A 23,431-nucleotide genomic window follows, 5' to 3' on the forward strand; every position below is an offset into this window, starting at 1 on the left:
TTTTAATGGTAATCCTGCAGGCTTGATAATGTCCTTTTTTTTTTTTTCAAATGACCTGAAGAGATCCATTATATTCAAAATTATTTCTCAACATTTAAGCCTAAAATTCGTGGCCGTTATTTCATTGAAAGAAATACTGAGCTCATGTTTATGATGCCGAGCAAAGGTAGTAGCCCCTCCATGAATTTAGTGGCATTTATATACGTTTAAAAAAGGAATACAGTTTTTCTAAAGAAATTATTCATTCAGCAGTATTTATCAGCTTTATATATGTTAGACACCATTAGGCACATTGAGAATATAGAGGTGAAGAAGGCGGATATGGTCTCTGCCTTCACAGAGCTTACAGGCAGTAATAGAGGCCTAAAGAAGATGACTTGAAAATATAGGAACACATTGAGGTAAAACCAAGGACAAAACCAAAAAATCATTGAAAATCTCATCCCTCAATACTACTGTTTATATTTTGTTTTTAAAACTTTTTTATTATGGAGAATTTAAAATGTCAAAGTAGATAGAACTGTATAATGAAACTATGGGTTCTTGTCATCCAGCTTCAATATTATCAGCTATTTAATAACATTATCCAGTCTCCCTTCTTTATGTATTATTGTAAAGCAGATCCATACATCGTATCACTTTCTTTGTAAATATTTCAGTATGTATCTTCAAAAGATAAGGATTAAAGAAATAACCACAAAACCAGTATCACATTTTAGAGAATTCTTTAAGTCCATTAAATATTCAGTGTTTGGATTTCCAGTTGGTTCATAAATGTTAGTTTTTTTGTGTTTTTTTTTTACAGTTTGTTTGAATCAGGACCACAGTAAGGTCCATACATTGCTATTGGTTGATAGGCCTTTCATGTCTCTTTCAATCTGTGGGTTTCATCTCCATCTCTCATATTCTTTGCATTTTATTCTTTATAATTTATTTGTTGAAGAAACTAGGTCATTTGTTTCCCAGTCTGGATTTTGTTGATTGAATCCTTATAGCATAGTTAACATGTACTTGAGTCTTATATTTCCTATAATGCTAGAGTGTACGTATACAAACTATTTTCTCCTAAAGAATCATATAAATAGAGAAAAACAGTTCTTAGTCATTAGGAAATATAGATTTCCAAAAAGAAAAAAAATATACATATTTTTTTCCTTATTGATGCTTCTGTTTCTTCTATTTCTGTGCATTAAGTACTTATTTGGGACTGTGGAGAACAGATAGTCCTATGGATTGTATTGGACTATTAATTTTCTCTTGCAACTGTTTATTAATTTCTACAGTTTTTATTGTGAGTGATGCTGAGAAGAAAGAGACTAAAGGGCAGTGAGTGCAGAAGCTCTGCCTGGCAGCTAAGGAGGGACTGGCAGTTGGACAGTGGGAAGATAATTGCTTTTATGTGATTCAAAGTGGGATAAAGATGATTCAGTGAAAAGGCTGGCTCACTTATATGATTGCTATCTGTTAGTTATAAGCCAAGTTCTAGAGCCTTCCTCTGCAAAAGGGTAAAGGAAATCTGCTTGCCAAGGAGAAGGGGGGTAAATGATATAAATAGAAACGTCTATATCTACTTCATTTCAGCTATTCACACCCATGATCACATCATAGAGCGTCTCACTCCTTCGCATGGTTCTCTGCTTTTGTCATCTTAAACTTCATCATCTATCTGATCATATTCTCCAGCCTTTCTTTCTAGCTTTACCTCTCACTATGCTTTTACTACTGTGATATAGGATAGATGTTAAAAGCTTTGGTTTTAGACAGAAGTGAGCTGGTAAATATATCAGCTCCACCACTTACTTAACTTCACTGAACCGCACCTTCCACATCTTTAATATTTGTACATCCATTCAAAATATTTATTAAGCTCTTATTCTTAATAGAGTTTAATTCTGTTAGGGGAAGATACAGAAATAAAATTAATGAGTAATCAAATTTCAAATAATGATAAGTACAGTGAAGAAAAGAAAGTAGGGTAAAGTGACTGAGAGTGATCTGAGTGGGAGAACTATTTGAAAGAAGGTTATCCAGGAAGGCCTCACTGAGGAGGTGACATTTGAGCTGATACCTGAATGCTGAGAAGGAGCGATCAGTCAGAGATCCAAGGTAAGTTTTTCACACAGAGTGAATTAGAAGCAAATATTTTGAGGGGAAGCAGAAAAAGAAAAGAGCTAGCGGAAGAAAGGATGGTATACAGAGAGGTAGGCAAAGACTAAAATATATAAGATCCTATAGTTTATACCAAAGAGTTTGCATGTTATTCTAAACAGCATTGGAAGTCATTGAATTGTTCTAACCAAGAGTGATATTTGGATTTATGTTTTACAAATGGCAAGTTTGTGGTGAATAGAGGAAGGTGGGAAGCCATGGCTAACAACATTGGAAGCAGAGGGCCCATTTGAAGCATCCAGGTGAGAGGTGGAGAGTCGCTAATGGAGTAGTCCAGCTGAGAGATGGAAAATGGCTTGACTGAGGATGATAGTACTAGAGGTGGTGAAATTATCTACAGCTAAGTGTTGCTGAGATGATTGTTGTGCAAATAATTTGCACTATCCCAAGCATAGAGTGAATACTATTTTAATGTAAAAATAGTATGAATGGTCCTCATCTGGCTCTGTGACATCTATTCATCTAAATCAGGAAGCAGGAAGTCAACCTAGACTTCTCAATTGAGGAAGAAAATACATAAAGAGAAAGGGAAGTTGTCAGGTTCAGTTGAGTTTATGGTGTCTGTAAGATAAATTACATATAAGATATGTTGAGTTGAAAGTATCAATAATCTTGCTGTAGACCCTTGAAAATGATACTTGAAAATGTAGATTTGTGGCTTGTTAGAGATAAATGTTTAAGAGTTGTAGGTATTTAGTAATAAAGACATTACCTTGAATAAAATTACCTATAGCGGATAAAAGAGGAGAAAAATGAGCTAATGTTGTAGCTAAAGGAATGGACAGAAGAAGCATTGATGGGTGTGGTCAGAAGCAGAGGAAAACGGAGAATGCTGTGTCAGTGTCTGAATCCTAGAGTAGAGGGAGTTTCAGGAAGGAGTGATCGGTTGATAGAGATGAATGATGCTGGTGGAGGATAAAAAACAGCATCATTGGATTTGAAAACTAGAGCAGTCTCATCAGAGTAGTGTGAGGGTAGGCATCATATTACAGCGGTTGAGAAGTATTTGGGAAGTGAAGAGGTGGAGTCAGCAAGTGTAGGCTACATATTCAGAAGTTTTGCGATAAAGAAAAGGGTTGAGGGTTGTAAGGGAGGAGATCTGAATGTTTAGAGCTTGAGAAGGAATCTGTAAAAAGGAAAGTCAAGATCAGAAGGGGGTAGGGAGAGATGATAACTGATTTCTCAGTGAAGTAGGATGCAAGATTTATCAGCTGAAAGGAAGGTGGTGGGGATGACTTAGCGAGCTTGAGGAGAGTGCTGAACGTTTCATTCATTTAGTCGTTTTTTTTTTTTTAAGCATCACAAATAGGTTTTATTTGTCACCATTGAAAGTCTGAGTTTTAAACAGATTCATGGATTGAGGGCTCATATCCATTGGCTCATTCAATACATTGGCTCATATCCATACTGTCATTCCCAGTAGCTTGTCCAGAACTGTTACCTTTACCATGAAGCTCCATGAGTTTTCCCAATTCAAACGTGGGCTTCTTCAGCATTTTGACTTTTCTAGCAAAGACATCATGGAGCGGATAAACAGATTGACAGGTCTTTTCTATGTCTTTTCCAATGCTACCTGGAATCAACTTATTGACCACTTCTTTCAAGTCATTTGTCTGCATCTCTCGAGTCCTTATTTCCATCTTCTTCTGGATTTGGTGGAGCTCTTGATGCTGAGCCTAAGAAGTGTTCCAAATCTGATTGTTGTGTGTCTTTTTTTTTTTTTTTTTTTTTTTTAGTAAAAGCACCACAGAATAGGTGAAGCAAATAACCATCAGTAGTCTTAACATCAACGTGAGCTTCAGTCATGGTCTGCCATTTTTTGACCATGGAGCATGTTCTGTCAGGGGTAAGATCCATGCCATGGAAACGAGGAAGTTTTTGCCCTGAACATCCTCAGTAATTAGCTTGAATTTTCTAAATGCAGCTTCATCATTCTGCAGATCAGCTAGGCTCACTTCAAAAGCAGGGCCCTTGAAACCATTAGATGCGATTTTGGTTCCTTGGGGTCTCGTGACTAGTGTTTTCCCAATATTCCTTTTATTGAATATAGCTGGTGCTTTCACATCATACCAATCTTTTTTAGAAAATGGGTCAGCTACTTTCTTCTTGGCTCCCTTTTTGCCGCCTTCATAAGGTGCTTGTTCTTGCTGACGCCATGGTGCTGTTCAGAGAACCAAAAGGGCCATTCATTCATTCTTTCAACAACTATTGTACTTGAGGCAGAATTGTGATTAAAAAAAAAAAATCCCTTGCCTTCTTGCAGGTTATATAGATTAGTGAGGGAGCTAGACATCAAGCAAAGAAGAATTATACAAATTAAAATAAAATTACAACTAGGAAACAGTGCAACTGTGTTATAAAGGAGAGTACATGTTGTTATGAGAACTTGTGATAGGCAGAGTTACTAACTCAGGTCAAAGAAGCCTTACCTAATGAAGTGAAGATTGAACTGAGATGTGGAAAAAGAGGCATTAACCAGGTGAGGGAAGGAATAGAATATTCTAGGCAGAGGAAATAGTATGTGCAAAGGTCTTGTAGTGAGGAGCAAGAGCTGAAAGAAGGCAAATGTAGCTAGTGAGCACAGAGGAAGGGAAAACATGGGTCAAGAGGAGCCTGGGGGGATAGGTAGAGCCCAAGTATACGGCTTTGTAGGCCGCGTTAGAGAGGACAGCTAGTAGCAATGGGACTGAGGGAGGGGCAGAAGGATGGAAGTTTGTAAATGAAAAGCATGGGATGTGTAATTAGATTTGAGTTTGAATTGTTTTTTCTTCCACTGAAAACTTTTGGCAAGGCCTCTTGACTTTTAACACACAATTTAAGTGTTTTTAAGCCACAGTAAAAAGTGTTACTATCTGTTCAATGTACCTCATAGAATTGAGAATTAAACTCTTAAGTGAGATCATGTGTGTGAAATCCCTTTGTAAGTTATAACAACTTTTACTCTTGGATAATCCCTTTTTTTCTCTCTTTATAGAGGCTTACATGTTCTGAAACTTATAAACAAAGAGGATGTGATCTGTTCCATAAACATACGGAGCATTTCACTATGGGTGAGGCGTTGAACTAGGCACCCTGGGTATAGAAAATAAGTAAGAAATGGGCCTTGCCCTCAAGAAACTAGGAGCCAAAATGGGGAGACAGCCATGTGTATAACTAAATATTTTGCAAGATACAGTTTAGTAATTTCTAAAATAAAGGAACAAAATAAAATGGGGAGTAGAAATGGAATGTTTTAATTCCGGTGGAGAGACAGGAAAGGCCTAAGCTGGGAGGGGAAGAAGGAGGAGGTCGAGGTGCAGTCAGGTTTTTCTTTATGGTGTCATTAACTCGGATAGGAAACAGAAAAAAAAAATAACAGCTTCTGTGGAGATGATGATTTGGTTTTGATACATTTGAGGTGCTAGCAGTCTGTCCGTGTGTTGCAGTTGGAAACCTGACTTGAGCGATCAAGCTTAGAGATGTAGGTTTGGCCTGTTTGTGCATCTGTTGGGTGGAGGAATGGTGGCAGGGTAAACATTTACTCAGCACGGTCATCGTAGTAATGCATTTCATTGATTACAAGATGCCAGAGATTGTAAGCTGCATCCTTATTTTATGTACCACTGAGAAACAATACTATTGATTGAGCTATGACATATTATTGTTTTTAAGACACATTTTGACTTCAGAGTTCTTAAAATATGAGAAAATGTCCCTCCATCTTAGAGTCGGTGAAATGCTGAAGCTAACATTTAGTAAGCCTTTACTCTTTGTCAAGCTCTTTAATAAGCAGGTAAGGATCAATATTTCTCATAATAACCTTGTTAGTTTATCTTTATTAGTATTCTCATTTTATAGATGAGGGCACTGGGCCCACAGAAGTTAGTACGTTTATGTACCATAAAGCTGAATTTAGATTTTTCTGACTTTCTATATACTACACAATTAGTAAGTCTGGATAGTGCTTTGGAACATGAAAGAAGTCGTATTTTATAAATAATGTTTAGGGGAAGATGACTGCACTGTGGGTTGCGAATCAGTCTTACTGCAGCTGTAGTTTCTGTTTGCTTGGTATGTATTCGGGGGTAGTATTATAGCAGGCATTTTGTAGATAGAGAGTTCATTATGACTCTAATTTAATAGTGTTTACAACTTGAATTCCTTTTTTTGTCTTGCAAGGACATGTGGTATAATGGAAAATCCAGGATTTTGGATTCAAGAGAACTCTGTTTTGAGTCTCACTAGGTAATGACAAAAATTTTATCCATAAGTCTCTTAACTTCATTCAGAATCATATTCTGTCAAATGGGAAAGATACTGTAATACCTGTGCCAGTCTCACTGGATTGGAGTAAGGGTCAAATTGACAGTAGAAATGGAAGTACCCTTGCAGTTTTAAAAAACTCAGGTCATGTATAGTGGTAGGTACAATGTTGTGAAAAGTTTAGGAGCTGAAAACTATTCATAAAGCCTGACCTACGATGTAAAACATACCTGGGAATTAATTGGGCTTCCACTGAAATACGGCCACCTCTCATGTAAGGTGAGAAAGGTAATCATTACATTGGTACATTCTATATCAATTCAACTCAAGAGATCAAAATGTAGACTTTCCTACTTGGCTAGGTCTGGTCTGCTGGCCTTGGGCAAATGATACCTGAAGATTTTAACATTTACTAGTCTTAGGTATATCTAGGTAAAAGAACTGTATATGCATTTAGTATGCATATTAGTTTTTGTTGTTGTGAATTCAACAGTTTATTCAAGGGAGTAAGGTCCTGTGCTCCATATGAAATTAGCCTAACATGCCTTGCTGTTTTCAGCTGAAGCACAACATGGCCTTAGTGAACACGTATTAAGCCATTATTGTAGACATCATATTGTGTTGCTCACAGTGATAAACAGATGTGGTCTATCCTCCAACTAGTTTGTACTCTTAACAGGGAAGACAGGAGAGAATGTAACTATGATATAGAACAGAATATGATAAGCAACTTTGTAGATAAACAACTAAAATAGAACAGATTTCTTCTGGGGTGGTAAGGGAAAGCTTTTTGGTGACCATTTTTTTTCCTCATGATAAGAGCAATATATGCCCACCCTAGACATTTTGGAAAATACATCAAGAGGAAAATAAAAATGATAATTCCACTGGTCTTCTCTGTAGTGTGTGTGTGTGTGTGTGTGTGTGTGTGTGCGCGCGCAACTTTTTTCTTTTCCATAAAATTGCATCATACTTTGTATACAATTTATCCTGATTTATTTTTCCTAGTGCAATATTATAGATTAGAATTTGACAAGGCCTCTCTGCGTTTGTATCTTTAGTTTTTGAAAACTGGAAAGGATCTTTGAGAAACCTCTAGTGAGAAACTTCCAGTGAAATAAACCTCTAGTAAGCTAAAGGTGCCAATGTCATGACTCATTTAAAATTATGATAGCAGTTTATAAGCTATTTGAAAATGTGTATAAACAATCAAACTAGACAAGGAAGGGAATGTATTAATTGCTGCATCAATAATTCCAATCTGCTCACTGTTAAGAGATCACTGTAATGAAATAAACCACCATAAATCACTGAAATGAAATAAAACACCAATATTTGATATTGGGTGCCAAACATATCTTGTGGTGTCAGTATCTGCTGCTTGGCTGGAATGATCCAGCCACCTCTATAGAGCAGGACTCGTCTGGAGTCACTTAGAACCTCTATTCTCCTTTTAGGCTGACAACAGGTGTTTCTTGTTATGATCTGTAAATGCTGTTTTTGTAATGTCCAGAAAACTTGCTTTTTGTCTTTCTTGAGACCTATGGTAGGTCTACACTCTGTTGCAACTGGAAAAGGGAGACAAGCTGTTAAAAAACCACGTACACACACGTGCACATACACACGTTAATATGTGCACATGCACACACTTTGTTGCAAAGGGAGAAGTAAGCTCTTAAAAACCACTGAAGGGTGCCTCCCCCTTTCACTTTAATGATTTTAATTCTAGCTTGCAGCTAGTTTGAGGTATCTTAAACAGGACCACAGAATCTTTCACACTGTAAGTAATGCTCAATATTTGACTTGATTTAATGTGTATGTGTCAGCTGTGTATCAGCAATTAATAACCTGTGGGCTTCCCTGTGGGATGTTTGATGGATTTTAATAAAGACCAAGGCATAGTTATTATTTATGTGTAAGGTAAGAGATTTTATTATAATGGTTTCAGGTATTAAAAGTTAAAACATCAAACTGAGTGAATTAAATAATGTCCTAATGTTTCCTTATACTTCAGTATAGCTTGTAACTCTTAGTTGCCTAATGAAGGAATTAGGTGGCGAGAGGGCTGGACTGACTTTCTGCTGTCCGTGTATAACCCAGCTTGAATTAGGTCTGATAAATCGTAACCATAGAAATCTGATTGTGTATTAATGTAAATTCTATTCCAACTGAGGCTTATTTATTTAGAAAACATTTTAAAAGATATATTTGAGCACTTGTACATGTTTAATTATAAACTGGACTGTGTTTACTTTAGAATTAGTCAGTGGCTTTGTTGAAGTTTGACGTAAGTACTTGTTTGTCTTTTGGCTTGAGATGGAGCTTATTGGTAGTAAGTTTTGTTGATTCTTGCAGAAATTAATTTAGTTTTTTTAAGGATGGGGTAGCATATTTATGTATATTTCATTAGTATTCTCTTTAAATTATGATAAACAGCTATGAAGCCAGGTAGAAGCTTAGCAGTGATATTTAAGGCTTTTTTCAGAACTGTGTATGAATGAATGAAATCATAGGTATATTACTAGTTTGCAGCTTTGGTTTTGTTTATCATTCTATCCACACCACCATATTTTAACAGAATTTATTTGTATTTTTTCTTTGCCTTCGTTCATATGGGCATAAGTTGAAGCATTAGCAATTTCAGTTGGCATTAATAATGCTGTAGGAGAAAGCCGGGGCCTGCAGGAAGCGTGGGCTTTTGAGTCTGGGTTTGAATTTCAGGTTTCGCTGTTTAAGTCTGAGACCTTGGGCAAGTTACTTAACCTCTCTTTGTTAATCTGTAAAGTGGAAATTGTACACTCTACAGCAGTGTTTTATGAAACTGTAAGCAGGATTCATTAGTCCTGAAATGAGTTTAGTGGGTGATGAGCATTAGGGGAAAATTATAAAGTTGTAGCTAATAAGGAAAAGTATTGTTTTCTGTGACTTTTGTTTCGTAACATACATACATACTGTACACACATATTTATGTAAGAAGATAGGAACTTTGTTGCAGTGTAAGATAGTTCTTAGAATAGGCTGGGTTAAAAAAAAAGTTTGAAAAACATTGCGTAAAGTTAGGATTAAGTGCCCAGCATAGCTCCTGTTTCAGAGATAGTCACTGAAAGAAAGATGGCCTTGGAGAAACCGTATTGGATATTTTGGCCTTGTTGGATTTTGTTGTGTTTATACAGATTTGGTCTTTGTTCCAAGAGTTATAAAATAGAAACTGGTTTGTTACTGTCATTTGTTATTGTATGTGGAAAATTATTTGACACAGAAAGGTTTTTTTTGAAAAGTGTTTTGGGAACTCGCATACAGTAGGTGAGAATGTAAGTTTATATGACAACTAGCAGCGCAGTTGGGCAAGACCTAGTAAAGTTGAAGATATGTATCCACTACAGCAATTGATTGAAGATACGTATCCACTACAGTGATTGCAATTCTTGTGCTTGGTCAAAGGAGACATGCAGGAAAATGTTCACTGAAGCATTGTTTCTAATGGCAGGAATTTAGAAACAAACTAAAAGTCTCACCTTAGAAGTTTGGATAAACTTTGGATAAACAGTGGTGTGTTCACCAAATGGAATGCTAAATTAAATTAAATTAAATTAATAAACTAAGTTTCATTTATCAGTAATGGTAAATCTCAAACCAAAATGGGCAGAAAAGCAAGTTGCAAACAGATACAGTATTATACCATATATTTAACATTTAGAAAGATGCAAAAGCAGTGCTGTATATTGTTTATGGATATAAACATATGTAGTAAAAATAAAAATTCAGACCAAAATGACACATACTGGTATCATGCCAGGATAATGAATACTTCAAGGAAAGGAGGGAAGGAATGGCATTAAATAGGGGTTTCAGTGGTATCTGTAATGTATTATCAAATTTTGAGAAAAATCATCTGAAGCAAATATGGCAAAATGTTGAGATCCGATCAGTCTGGCTATTAGGTACATGGGTGGTCATAATTTTTTTCTTTCAATATTAAATATTTAAATAATATACATTTCTTTCAAAAGTCTAGTGCACAATTCATGGCATAGATTAAATATTCAATGGTATCTATTAACGATAGCGCATTGTTTTTGGGGGTCTAGAGAAAAATGATTTTTCTAACTTACTTAGGTGATGGTCCAGGCTTTCCAGTAAGATGAAAATTCAGTTTAGTGTAGACAAAGGTTAAAACACATAAAGTAGAATTATCATGTGGCTATTTCCATAATATGGAACCAAATCTTCAACCTAGACATTTTTCTTTGTCAATCTACCGCCTTACATGCATGTTATTTGTCCATTGCTCTTTTAAGACGAGTCACAGCATTTGTAATTACTCTTGAGAAGGTCCCTGTGCTTTCTTTCTCAGATGGACTTTTGTTATAATTGTGCTTCAGTGTGTCTTAGCTTGATTCCTGCCCTTGTTGTGCTGTAGATGTCGATTGCTCAGTCATCATAAACAATTTCTTGAGAATCCAGGTTAACCAGTTAGTATGTATTCAAAGATCTGTTGCCCCAGGCATTGTAAGGCTGCCTTCTAGATCCACAGTATGCTCTAGCTCAGCACTGTTGGATAGAACTTTCTGCGATGATGAAAATGTTCCACGTTGGTGCTCTTCATTATGGTGGTCACTAGTCACATGAAGCTATTGAGCTTTTGAAATGTGGCTGGTATGACCTAGTGACCGAATCTTTAATTTAATTTAATTTTGATGAATTTAAATTTAAATAGCCACATGTCACTGCTGGCTACCATATTGGAAGTGCAGCTCTAGTCTATTGAAAAGAATGCTAGGTTTGTTTACTAGTACAGTACTAATTCCCTGAGCCTGTTTTCCTTTGTGTAAATGGAAATTAATAATTCTTTCCTTAACCACTTCTGGGAATCCTAGGGAGAAGTTAAAGAATATATGAAAGCCTATTGAGAAATGACCAGGCCTGAGGGATAGTATGTATTAAGAGTTATAAAACGGTGCTTCTTGACAGTTGTGCTTGAACTGAGAAGTTCCACTTCTAGGACTTTATCCTAAGTAAAAAAAAATGTTTTTTTAAACAACCTTTTTATTTATTTATTTATTAAAATTTTATTGAGTAACAGTGTTTTTTCCAGGACCCATCAGCTCCAAGTCAAGTTGTTGTCCTTCAGTCTAGTTGTGGAGGGTGCAGCTCAGCTCTAACTCCAGTCGCTGTTTTCAATCTAGTCGTGGGGGGCACAGCCCATCATCCCATGCGGGAATTGAACCAGCAACCTTGTTGTTGAGAGCTCGCGCTCTAACCAACTGAGCCACGCAGTAAAAATTTTTATACATCTCTGACTATCTGTAAGGATAGACATCAGAGGTTATTTATAATTGTGTTAGTTTGCTAGGGCTGCCATAACAAAGTACCACAAACTGGGTGACTTAAACAACAGAAGTTTATTGTCTCACAGTTCTGGAGGCTCAAAGTCCAAGATCAAGGTGTCTGCAGGGTTGGTTTCTTCTGAGGGCTGTTAAAGAGAATCTGTCCATGCCTCTCCCCAGGTTTCTCCTGGCTTGCTGGCAATCCTTGGCTTGTAGAAGCATCTCTGCTTTCATCTTCACTTGGTGTTCTCCTTGTGTGTATGTCTCTGTGTCCATATTTCCTTTTTTTATAAGGATACCAGTCATAATGGATTAGGATCCACCCTAATGGCTTCATTTTAACTAATTACATCGGTAATAATCCTGTTTTCTAATAAGGTCATATTCTGAGTTACTGGGGATGAGGACATCAACATAGGAATTTTAGGGGGACACAGTTAAACTCACAACAGTAATACATGATAATTGAAAGCAGGGTAAAAGTCCTGTAGGCATGGACAGTAAATACTATTTATGTAGCTGTCTTAGCTCAGGCTGCTGCAACAAAATACTACAGACTGGGTAGCTTAAACAACACATTTATTTTTCACAGTTTGGTAGGCTGGGAAATCCAAGATCAAGTTTCCAGCACTGTTGAGTTCTTGGTGAAGGCCCTCCTCTTGCCTAGCGGATGGCCACCTTCTCCCAGTGTCCTCACCTGGTGGAGAGAGACAGCCAGCTTTCTCTGTTCTTATAAGGATACTGATTTGATTATGAGGATGCTACCCGCATGACCTCGTCTAAATCTAATTAGCCCCAAAGGTCCTGCCTCTCTAACCTTGAGGGTTAGTGCTCCAACATACGAATTTTGAGGAGACACATTTACTCCATAACAGCAGCAAATAAAAATCACGTTATAAGTGAATACCTAATAATATGGATAGATATTCATCAAATATTTTGAATGAGGAAAAATGGATTGCAAAACTAGGTACAGTAAGTTCCAAAATAGCTAGCTAAGCAAAAATGTCTATTGATTCTAAAAGACTAAAAATATATACAGAGTAATGTTAAAATGATTAAGTAACATGGTAGAATTATAGAAAATACTTATCTTTTTTGATATTTTCTAAATTTTATACAATGAGTATATACCAGTTTCATAATAGAAGACAAAATCACAATACATTTTTAGGAGTGTAATTGCTAGGTCAAAAGCAAAGAATTTAAACTTTAAAAATTTGTAATAGGCATTTATTTCTATGATATTCATGGCCTTATTTATCTCTCTTGTTTTTGTTAAGAAAACTTTCTTGAATGCCTTAATAGGGACTGTTAATTTTCTTATTTCGCAGATGTAACTAACCTTACGATCTTTTATTTTTAGTCTTATGTTTGTTGATCTTAAGTAGGTCTCCTAGAGGCATCAGGTTGTTGGATGCTAATTTTTTAAAAATTCAGTTAATGACTTAGTATTTATTACTGTATCTCAGTGATTTAGAAGCTGTGTTTTATTTAAAACATAGTAACTTAGATGTGTGACCTTGGAGAAATTACTTAATCTGGACCTCATGTTTTCCCATATATAAAATGGAGGTAATACTAGTACATACCTAATAAGGTTATTGTAGGCAATAAATGATAATACATGTGAAGCACTTAGAATGGTAGTAACTTGCCTGTAGTAACAATCAGTAAATACTTATTAATAGTTATTTTTCCTGTAGCAAAGTTTAGCTCTTTTATATGACAGCTTCTATGCAAATAAACAAATACATATTTAAATATATATAAAACATAAGTAGAATATTGTGTATATTTAATTTTTCAATTAACATAACTTTGTGGACATCTTTTTATATCAATGTAGATCTATATCATTGTTTTAAATGTTTACATAATATTTCATTGTATGTACCATGACTTACTAAAATATTTCCTTATTGATGGGTAATTTAGGATATTTCTAATTTCTTCGTATTACAAATGTAACTATGATTAATACTCTTGTGGTTAGAATTCCTCCTGTCTGTACATTCTTAAAAATGTTCTTAGTGTTTAGTAAAGAGCACCATGAGGTCCAGAACTTCCTAGAGAACTCACTTGGGACTCTGCTCCAAGGTAATGTGTGAAATACTGTTCTAGCCACAGAAGCCATACATTTACATACCATGTTTCCCCAAAATAAGACCTAGCCGGACCATCAGCTCTAATGCGTCTTTTGGAGCAAAAATTAATATAAGACCTGGTTTTTAAATATCAGACCGGGCGTCATATAAGACCAGGTGTTATATAATATAGTACCGGGTTTTATATAAGACCGAGTCTTATATTAATTTTTGCTGCTCCAAAAAATGCATTAGAGCTAATGGTCCTGCTGGGTCTTATTTTCGGGGAAACACAGTATTGCTCTGACTTTGTTTATGCTCTTTCCTTCTTTGTATTTCCCTCTATTCTCATCTTTCCATCTGAAGGATGCCTACTTCTTTGTGATCCTGCTTAAATTTGTCTCCCCCTCTACAACCTAAACCAAACCAAATCCAAAAAATATTACGGGCCGGCCCGGTGGCTCAGGCGGTTGGAGCGCTGTGCTCCTAACTCTGAAGGCTGCCGGTTTAATTCCCACATGGGCCAGTGGGCTCTCACCCACAAGGTTGCTGGTTCGATTCCTCGACTCCCATAAGGGATGGTGGGTCCTGCCCCCTGAAACTAAGACTGAACACCGCACCTTGAGCTGAGATGTCTCCCGGATGGCTCAGTTGGTTGGAGCGCATCCTCTCAATCACAAGGTTGCTGGTTCGACTCCCACAAGTGATGGTGGGCTGTGCCCCCTGCAACTAACAATGGCAACTGGACCTGGAGCTGAGCTGCGCCCTCCACAACTAAGACTGAAAGGACAACAACTTGGCTTGGAAAAAAGACCTGGAAGTACACACTGTTCCCCAATAAAGTCCTGTTCCCCTTCCCCAATAAAAAAAAAATAAGTTCATCTGTAGAAATAATAATAATAATTTTGAGAAACCTGGAGTTTGGATTTCAGAAGACTGGCCTACAGGTGGACATTTAGAAATTGTCACCACGGAGCGTATTTTATGCCATGGGAGTAGATGATAATCATCTGGAGAATGAATATAAAGAGAAGAGGGTATGAGAGCAAGCTCTGGGAAATGCCAACAATCTGTGGAGTTGAGTAGAAGAAGAGGAAATGGTGATAAAGGAAACTGAAAGGGAGCAACCCAATATGCAGCACGCAAATCAGCAGTCTGTCATGGAAGTCAGACAAGAGTGTACCTCAAAGAGAGAGTTGTCAGCTTACAATAGAGTAAGATGAGAATTGAGAAGTGTCCGTTGGATTTGGCAGCAGGGAGGTGATTGGCCCTGCCAAAAGCAGTTTCAGTGGACTGGTGGGAATGGCAGCCAGACTGGAATGGTTAAGAATCAATGGGAGGCGGGGAAGGTAGAGATAAATGTATAAACAATTGTCTTATATTCCTTGTTCCATATTTGGCTAATATGGCTGCTTCCTTGCTAGATTGAGTTCTTTTTGGGCAGAGGTGATGTCTTAGTTCACTTTTCTGACTCCCTTAAGTCTCTTACAGGGCCTGGATGCATAATTGGCCCACGATAAAATATTAAATGAATAAAACACCTCGTAGTTTCCACAACATAACATTTATTTTACTTTATAGTATTAATCTCACTCTCTCAAATCCACTTATTTTAAACATTTCTGCTTTTGATCCTTAAGGGCCTCTTAAAGCATACTTTTTGGTTGTCATTAAGGAAAAAAATTTCATGTTCTGTAGATCGTGTTTTGGAAGATGCTTTTTTTTCTTCCTTTAGACCATGAAATGGGGGCTTCACTGTTAAAAAAGAGTTATATACTTGCTATATTCAATTTATTCTATATTTGTAGCGAATTTTTTCTTAGCCATCATCATTTCTGAAGTCTGGAAGGTAGGCACTGAAAGTGTTTTTATATTCATTCATACCTACAAACGTTCTCTGCCCATCTTAGAATTCTGTCGGTCTCCTCTCTTTTTCTTGTACAACTTTCGTGGAAACACTGAGCATTTTTATCAACTCAAGCATTCCTTTTTCACAGTCACTACTTTCTCCAATCTGTTTCTTAAGTCTTGAGCTTATGCTAGTTATTCCTCCATTGTGTGAGTGTATTCTTCTACGTCCTTCCCACTTCACTCTTCTCCTTTTAGTGTTCCTTTGCCTTGAACATTTCTGTGCTCTCCCGCTAGAAACCTTTCATTGGGTCTTAAGGGAGACACATTCAGCAGATTATTTGGGTTAATATACACTCTTTATTCTAAGCCAGGGCTTCTGTACTGATCCTTTATCTGCTTTCCCTCTCCAGTGAGCAGAGCAAAGTTCCCTCCAATGAGGGAACTGAGGAAATCTTAGCACTCACTTTTGATGTTTTCATCTTTAAATCCTAGAGCAGATCCAGGACTTAAATAGCTACCTTGATTCCTTTCTTCTGGTCCTAGCACTGCTTATATTCCCCGGGCCACAGGGACTTTCTAAGGAGAAGGCATTATTGGTGCTATATTGAAAGAGTACAGAGAAGAGAGAATCACTGCTTCCCTGTCTCATAATTTTATAATTCTGTGGACGAAAAAAGGGATCTGTGGAAAGGAACCTCACAGGGTGATCTGATCATAAATTCCTAATTGGTCAGGTCACCCCAGGCATATAACTTCTTTATTAAAAGGCTCATCTTTGAGTTAAGTAAGCCCTGTCCATTGTTTCTGTGCATCTAGGTGAACACCCCTTTGAAATACTTCTTTTCGGACCCCTCAGAAGTGAAACCAACTACGTTACCACCCATTGGAAGTGCTTCTTTTCAGACTCTTCCTTCTAAAGACCATCCTCAAGAGAGCAGATGATCTTGTTAACTATCCTACAATCCAATCTTGCCTTACTTTCTCTCACATTCATATAATCTTTCTTATGTTCTCTCCTTAATTCCAAATGAATAAAAGAAGCCACTTGTCATTTCTTGGAAGCATTTCTTTGTTGTGATCTTGCTTCCAGGTGTGTCCTCTGTTTGGCTCAAATAAATTTTTAAAAATTCTCAACAGGTTTGTATGTTCTTACTTCGATAGTTCTGTTAGTCTGCCTACTTAGATTCAGAGAAGCTGCACCAATCTTCAAATTGTAGGGATGAATCCATGAAAATAAGAACTGAAGAGAGTCAAAGAGGTCAGTTACAGGTTGGGAAGTAGTGTTTAAGACGGGTTTGCGCTAACAATTCAGGACTGAATTGAGGATATTAGGTACTTTGCTGGTTTGATTTGTTTTGGATGTTGACTGTTGTACCCCTAATGGTCCGGGGTGCCAATTTAGTTGTTGGTTTGATCTCTAAACTGCAGAAAACTGTCCTTCAACTCTGGTTAGTATCAAACTGAATCTGGGCCATCAACAGCGCACTGTCTGGGGCAGCGGTTAATTTACCAGACTGGGAGGCACTAGAGGTCAGGGAGAGTGTCTTATCTCTGTGTGTGTTCTGTGGTGCAGCGCTTGACAGGCACTCAATAACCACTGAAGGGATGAATGTAACATGTGAGAACACCCACGTGCCAGAGGCTGCCGATGCTCATCTGCTCTGCCCTGGCGCCAGAAACGAATCCCTAATCCTTTACATACTTGATTTTACCATAGCTTTTTTTTTGTTTGTTTGTTTTTGTTTTTGTTTTTCTTTTTACTATTTCTACCTCTACTACATTAATGCAAGCCACTATCATCTCTTGTTGCAATAGTTTCCCACCATATTTTCTTTCTTCCATCTGTGCTTCCCTGAACTACCTGGTCCAGTAGCCAGAGCTATCTTCTAAAAATGTAAATCAGACCATGTCACATGTCTACCCTGATCTTCCAGTGACTTCCCAGTGTGTCTCTCTCTCTTTTAAAATGTATTCTGTTCCTGTGTTAGGAGAGCTGACATTATGATACTGAAGGATTCTTTTATAAAGTATTTCTACTCTCCACCCTCCAAACACACACCCCCCCACACACACACACAGAGCGAGCGAGAATATGAATATGAATATACCTAGAAAAACATCATTAGGCAGTAGAAAATCTTCCAAAGACAGGGACAAATATTTTTTAAGAACCCAGATCCAATTAAAACATTCGTGTGAAGGTCCTTATACCTTTTCTTTTCTTTTTTTTTTTTTATCAGTTTCAGGTGTACAAAACAATGTAATAGACACAAAATGATAACCCTCACAAAGTGATAACCCCCACTCCACCAATCTACTACCCCTCTGACATCGTGTATAGCTGTGACAATTCCATTGACTCTGTTCCCTGTGCTGTACTCCACATCCCGTGACTATATATATATTAAATTATAGTTGCCATTCATTATTATTCAGCTTCAGGTATACCACGCAGTGGTCAGGCATCTACACCGTTCCTGAAGTGGTCTCCCTAATAAGACAAGTACCTATGACCCAGCAACTCCTCTCTTAGGTATCTATCCAGAGAAATCCAAAACACTAATTTGAAAAAAATACATGCACCCCTATGTTTATTGTAGCACTATTCACAATAGCCAAGACATGGAAACAACCGAAATGCCCATCGGTAGATGACTGGATTAAGAAACTGGTACATTTTATACAATGGAGTATTACTCGGCCATAAAGAAGAATGAAATCTTACCATTTGCAACGATATGGATGGACCTAGAGAACATTATGCTAAGTGAAATAAGTTAGACGGAGAAGGACAAATGATCTCACTTATGTGTGCAATCTAAAGAACAGAATAAATGAGCAAGCTAAACAGAAATAGTCTCAGAGATACAGAGAAGAAATTGAGGGTTGCTAGATGGGAGTGGGGTGGGATGAGAGAGAAGGTGAGGGGATTAGACAGCACAAATCGGTAGCCACAATATTGCCACGGGGAGACGAAAGACAGTTTGGAGAATATAATCTTTATACCTTTTCAACTCTCTAATCCAGTTCCTCAGTAAGGCCCTCTTGTGTGCACGAATGGCACATTCTGGAGTCAGTCACCTGTTGAGCCCTGAGGTCTGAGGGAAGAAATGAAAAAATTACTAAGTTCCTGAAGCCTCTTCCACTCAAAATGGAGGAAGCTAACAAGTATACCTCCTGGAAATATATCCATATTATCCAGACTAGGAAAAGGGCAACCTACCATAGTAATTACCAGTGTACATCGGTGTTGGAGTCAGACTGCCTGAGTTGGAGTCCCAGCTCTATTACTTATTGGCCGTGTAACCTTGAGCAAATTGTCTAAACCTCTCTCAGACCCAGTTAGTCTCCTTATCTGTAACATGGAAATAATACTACTGCTCGTCTCAGGAAGTTTCTGCAGGGATTAAGTGGTCATTTAAGGGATTAAGTGGCAGTGTGTTTTCAAAAATGTTGTTACTTTCATAGTTCTCACTATCATCACTGTAATCCTATCCCATTCCAAGGAATAGCTTGTATTTACTTTCATTGTAGCATTTATGTTGTAACTTTGTATTTCTACATTTATTTTCTTACAGACTTTAAAAGATGAAGTTTTAAAATTTGTATTTCACTAGTGTTTAGTATACTTGACACACAGTATCCATTTGGGCTAATCTGAATAAAGACTAATGTTTGAGATCCTTTAAATTAGTGGCCCTTTGTACAGGGAACACAGATTTACAGTCTGGATAAAACCTAAACAAGCTTTAATGCTGCCTCCTAAGATCCAGGAGGGGAAGAAAGGGCAGGAGATGATTACTTTGTCAAATATGAAAATTGAAGATTATATATTTTTTGGTATATACTGACATCAAAAAAAGGATAAGTAGAATTCTTCTGATAGCCTTTGAGTCCTCAAAGAACCTGAGTCCTTCAACCACCGGTTACATTGTCTCAGGCTGTTTCAGAAAAATGGCCATTGGTCCTTTCGTTTTGTGGGGCCAACCAAATACGGTCTTTACTCTTTAATATGTCCAGGCATTCTGGGACTAGGCACAGATAATCCATTGACCCTTGAAAAATATAAAAGTAAAAAGACAGTCACATGTTTATATTTTAGAGGTAGCATTGGCATCTAAACTCAAAACTGCTTTATTATAATTACATTGCGTCAACCAACTTTATAGGTAAGGCCTGTAGATTTCTAATTATGTTTATCTGGTTACCAAAGAAAATCCTGTTGCGAAGAGGCATTTGTGATATTTATTTGAGGGAGTTTTAAGGGTTCCAGAAGAGCATTGTCTCAGAGGCTGCTTATCAAGATGATAGGCAAGGAATTTTAGAGAAATAATCTGATGAATAGAACAATGAATCCTGTCCTTAAAGAGCTTTTGTCCATTGTAGGAGTTAAGACTTTGATGTAAATAACTTCTAGGGGGAGATAGAAAGCAGGAGGTACATGAGGTGCATATAAACTGCTGTGGGAATTTGGAGCAGGAAGACAGTATTTTTTTTGATAGCGTTTGTTTGGCAAAAAATAAGGGAAAGTTTAGTAGGAGAGATAATATTCGTGTTTGGTGTTGAAGAATGAGGAATATTTTGAACCTGTGGAAATAAAATGCCTTGTGAATGTCCTTATTATGGACAGGAGTTATATTTATTAATGTTTTCTTTTTTGCATAATCTACCTTTTTGTCATTTTTTATAACAATTATAATAGCTAACATTTATTAACTGCCTACTCTATATCAGAATCTGTTCTAAGTTCTGTACATTTATTAACTCAGTCCTCACATTCTTGTTATCTGTATTTTGCAGGAAATGAGACAAATAATTAGCTTGACCAAGATCACACTAATAATAAATGGAAGTAGGTTGGATTTCAACCTCTGTAGTCAGATTCTAGGACCAACTACAACTGTCCATTAAGCTAAATGTTTTCTATATATAATCTTTTTTACCCTGCTTTATTCTTTTCTGCTGATGTTGCTTTCTTTCTTTTACATTTTAATCAAAGTTTTATGTGCATATAATTTAAAGAGTCAGTAAGCATTGTAAATTTTGTTAGAAAAAACAATAGTCCCCCCTCCTTCCCATTAGAAGTTTCTTTAAGGGGAGCTTGTGTAGTGCTTGCTAGGGCAAGCAGGATATTAGAGGAGAAGCTGTGTAGTTGCTATGCTCTCCTCATCTCTTTCATGCTTACTTGCTTTATGCTGTACCTTATCTAGGGGTATAGAGTGGCCAGCATTCAATACATCTCCATTCTATGAAGAGATGCCAGCCATGAGTTGTAGTAGCTGCTCAGCTCTTCCAGTCTTTGGCTTCCTTGTCAAGAAAGAATGTAATGACCTTTCCCTTCTCAGCTTCGTCTCCCTTCTAGTTCTCACTAACTAGATGTAGGCTACCATTCTCTCACCTGGAATTCTGCAACAGCTTTCATATAAATGGAATTATACATATAATTGTCCTTTGTGGTTGGCTTCTTTCACTTAGCATAATGTTTTTTGATGGTTTATCTAAGTGGTAGGTTTTATCAGTATTTTGTCCCTTTTTATGGCTGAATAATATTCTGTTGTTTGTATATACCACATTTTGTTTATCAGTTGATCTGTTAATGGACATTTGGGTTGTTTCCACTTTTGGATTATGAATAATTCTGCCGTGAACATTCATGTGCAAGCTTTTGTGTAGACATGTTTTTAAAAATTGAAGCAAAATTCATATAACACAAGTAGCTGTTTTAATGTAAGCAGTTCAGTGGTATTTAGTATATTTACAATGTTGTACAATCACCACCTCTTTCTAGTTTTAAAAATTTTTTATCATCTGAGAAAAACACCCATACTCCTGAAGTAATATCTCTCCCTCCATCCCCTGGTAACTACTAATCTGCTTTCTGTCTCTAGATTTTCTAATTCTGGATATAGCATATAAAAGGAATCATAAAATATGTGTCCCTTCATGACTGATTTCTTTCCCGCAGCATAATGTCTTGTCATATTGGTTCAGATTTTAAAAAATAATGTATTATGGATAAAGTTGAAGCCCCCTTTACAGTCTCAATCCCTTCTCTCCCAAGATACAATCACACTCTCAGAGTTGGTGTGCAATATTTCCTTTCATGATTTTTATTATAAAATATGTATGTCGATCTTTCCTCCCTCCCTCCCTCCCTCCCTCTCTCCCTCCCTCTCTCCCTCCCTTTCTTCTTTTCTTTCTTCCATCTATCCTTCCTTCCATCCTTCTAACCAACCAACCAACCAAGATATTCATTCCCTTATATTTTCTTCTGAAAATTCTAAAGCTTTGCTTGTCACATTTAGATAATTTAACATTTAATCAATTTCTTAATTTTTAAAAGATTTTAATTAAAAATATAGCTAGCATACAATATTATGTTAGTTTCAGGGGTACACCATAGTTATTCAACATTCACATACCTAAAGAAGTGATCACTACAAGTCCAGCGACCATCCGACACTGTACCACGCTATCGCAATATTATTGACTATATTCCCTATGCTGTACATTACATTCCCATAACTTACTTGGTTTTGGACCTCTTATTCCTCTTCAGAAAAGTTTTCAATTAGCAGTAATTGAACCTCTGATAAACCTCATTGGCTATGATACTGCTACTGTGCAAAGCTTCAATTTCCTAATTTTTTGTTATTATAAACATTACTTCAATTTATTAGTTGGTATATGCTTCTTTCTGCACCCCTGGTATCTATAGAATAAATTCCCAAGTATGGGATTGCTGGGAGGACTTTCTTTTTTTTTTTCCTTTAACTTTATTGAGGTATAATTTACATACTATCATTTTCATCTGTTTCAAGTGTATTCTTGGAATTTTGACCAATAAATGTAGTCATGTAAACATTACCACAGTCAAGACAGAACAATTCTATCACGTCAGAACATTTCGTATGTTCCTTTGTACTGCTATACTTTCTATTTTGGTTCTGCATTTTCTAGCATGTCATATCAGTGAAAGCGTAGTCTGTGTCTAGCTTTTTTCACTTAGCAAAATTTACTTTTTAGAATGATCCTTGTTGCTTGTATCAGTCGTTCTTTCATTTGTATTGCTGAGTAGTATGCCGTTGTATAGGTATGTCATAATCTGTTTATCCATTTACCAGTTGATCAGATATTTGGGTTCTTTCTAGTTTTGGGCTATTATTAATAAGGAAGTTATGAGCATTCATGTATAAGTATTTGTGTGGACATAAGTTTTCATTTCTTGGGAGTAAATGTTTAGATGGCTAATTGCTGGAAGAATGTATGTTTAACTTTTATAAGAAAATGCCAAGTTGTTTCCCAAAGTGGTTGTACCATTTTGTGTTCTCACCAGCAATGTGAGATTTCTAGTTGTTCCCACATCCTCCCTACCCTTTGTATTGTCAGATTTAAAAATTTTAAATGATCTAGTGGTTATATAGTGGTATCACATGGTTTTAATGGACGTTTCCCTGATGACTAGATGTTGAGAATCTTATTTGTCACCTCTATATCTTTTTTTGGTGAAGTGTCGTTCGAATCTTTCGTACAGTTTTAAAATGGAGGTTGTTTCCTTAATATTGAGTTTTGAGATTTCTTCTTATAGTCATTTATCAGTCTTATTAGATATGTTTTGCTAGTATTTCCTCCCAGTTTATGGTTTACCTTTTTAACAGTGTCTTTTGAGGAACATGTTTTAAATTCTGGCAAAGTTTAGTTTATCCATTTTTTTTCCTTTTAAACTTCATGCTTTTTGTATCTTATTTAAGGAGC

General features: G+C 36.7%; 1 protein-coding gene and 1 pseudogene across 5 annotated transcripts in view; one reads left to right on the top strand and one right to left on the bottom strand.

Annotated features, from left to right (window-relative positions):
* UNC13B (unc-13 homolog B) overlaps positions 1-23,431 on the top strand; it is a 180,494-nt gene that overhangs the window by 8,699 nt on the left and 148,364 nt on the right. The gene's annotated exons all lie outside the window — the stretch shown is intronic.
* Positions 22,182-22,308, bottom strand: LOC117032575 (uncharacterized; annotated as a pseudogene).

This window comes from Rhinolophus ferrumequinum, chromosome 12, assembly GCF_004115265.2.
Source record: "Rhinolophus ferrumequinum isolate MPI-CBG mRhiFer1 chromosome 12, mRhiFer1_v1.p, whole genome shotgun sequence".
NCBI lineage: Eukaryota > Metazoa > Chordata > Mammalia > Chiroptera > Rhinolophidae > Rhinolophus > Rhinolophus ferrumequinum.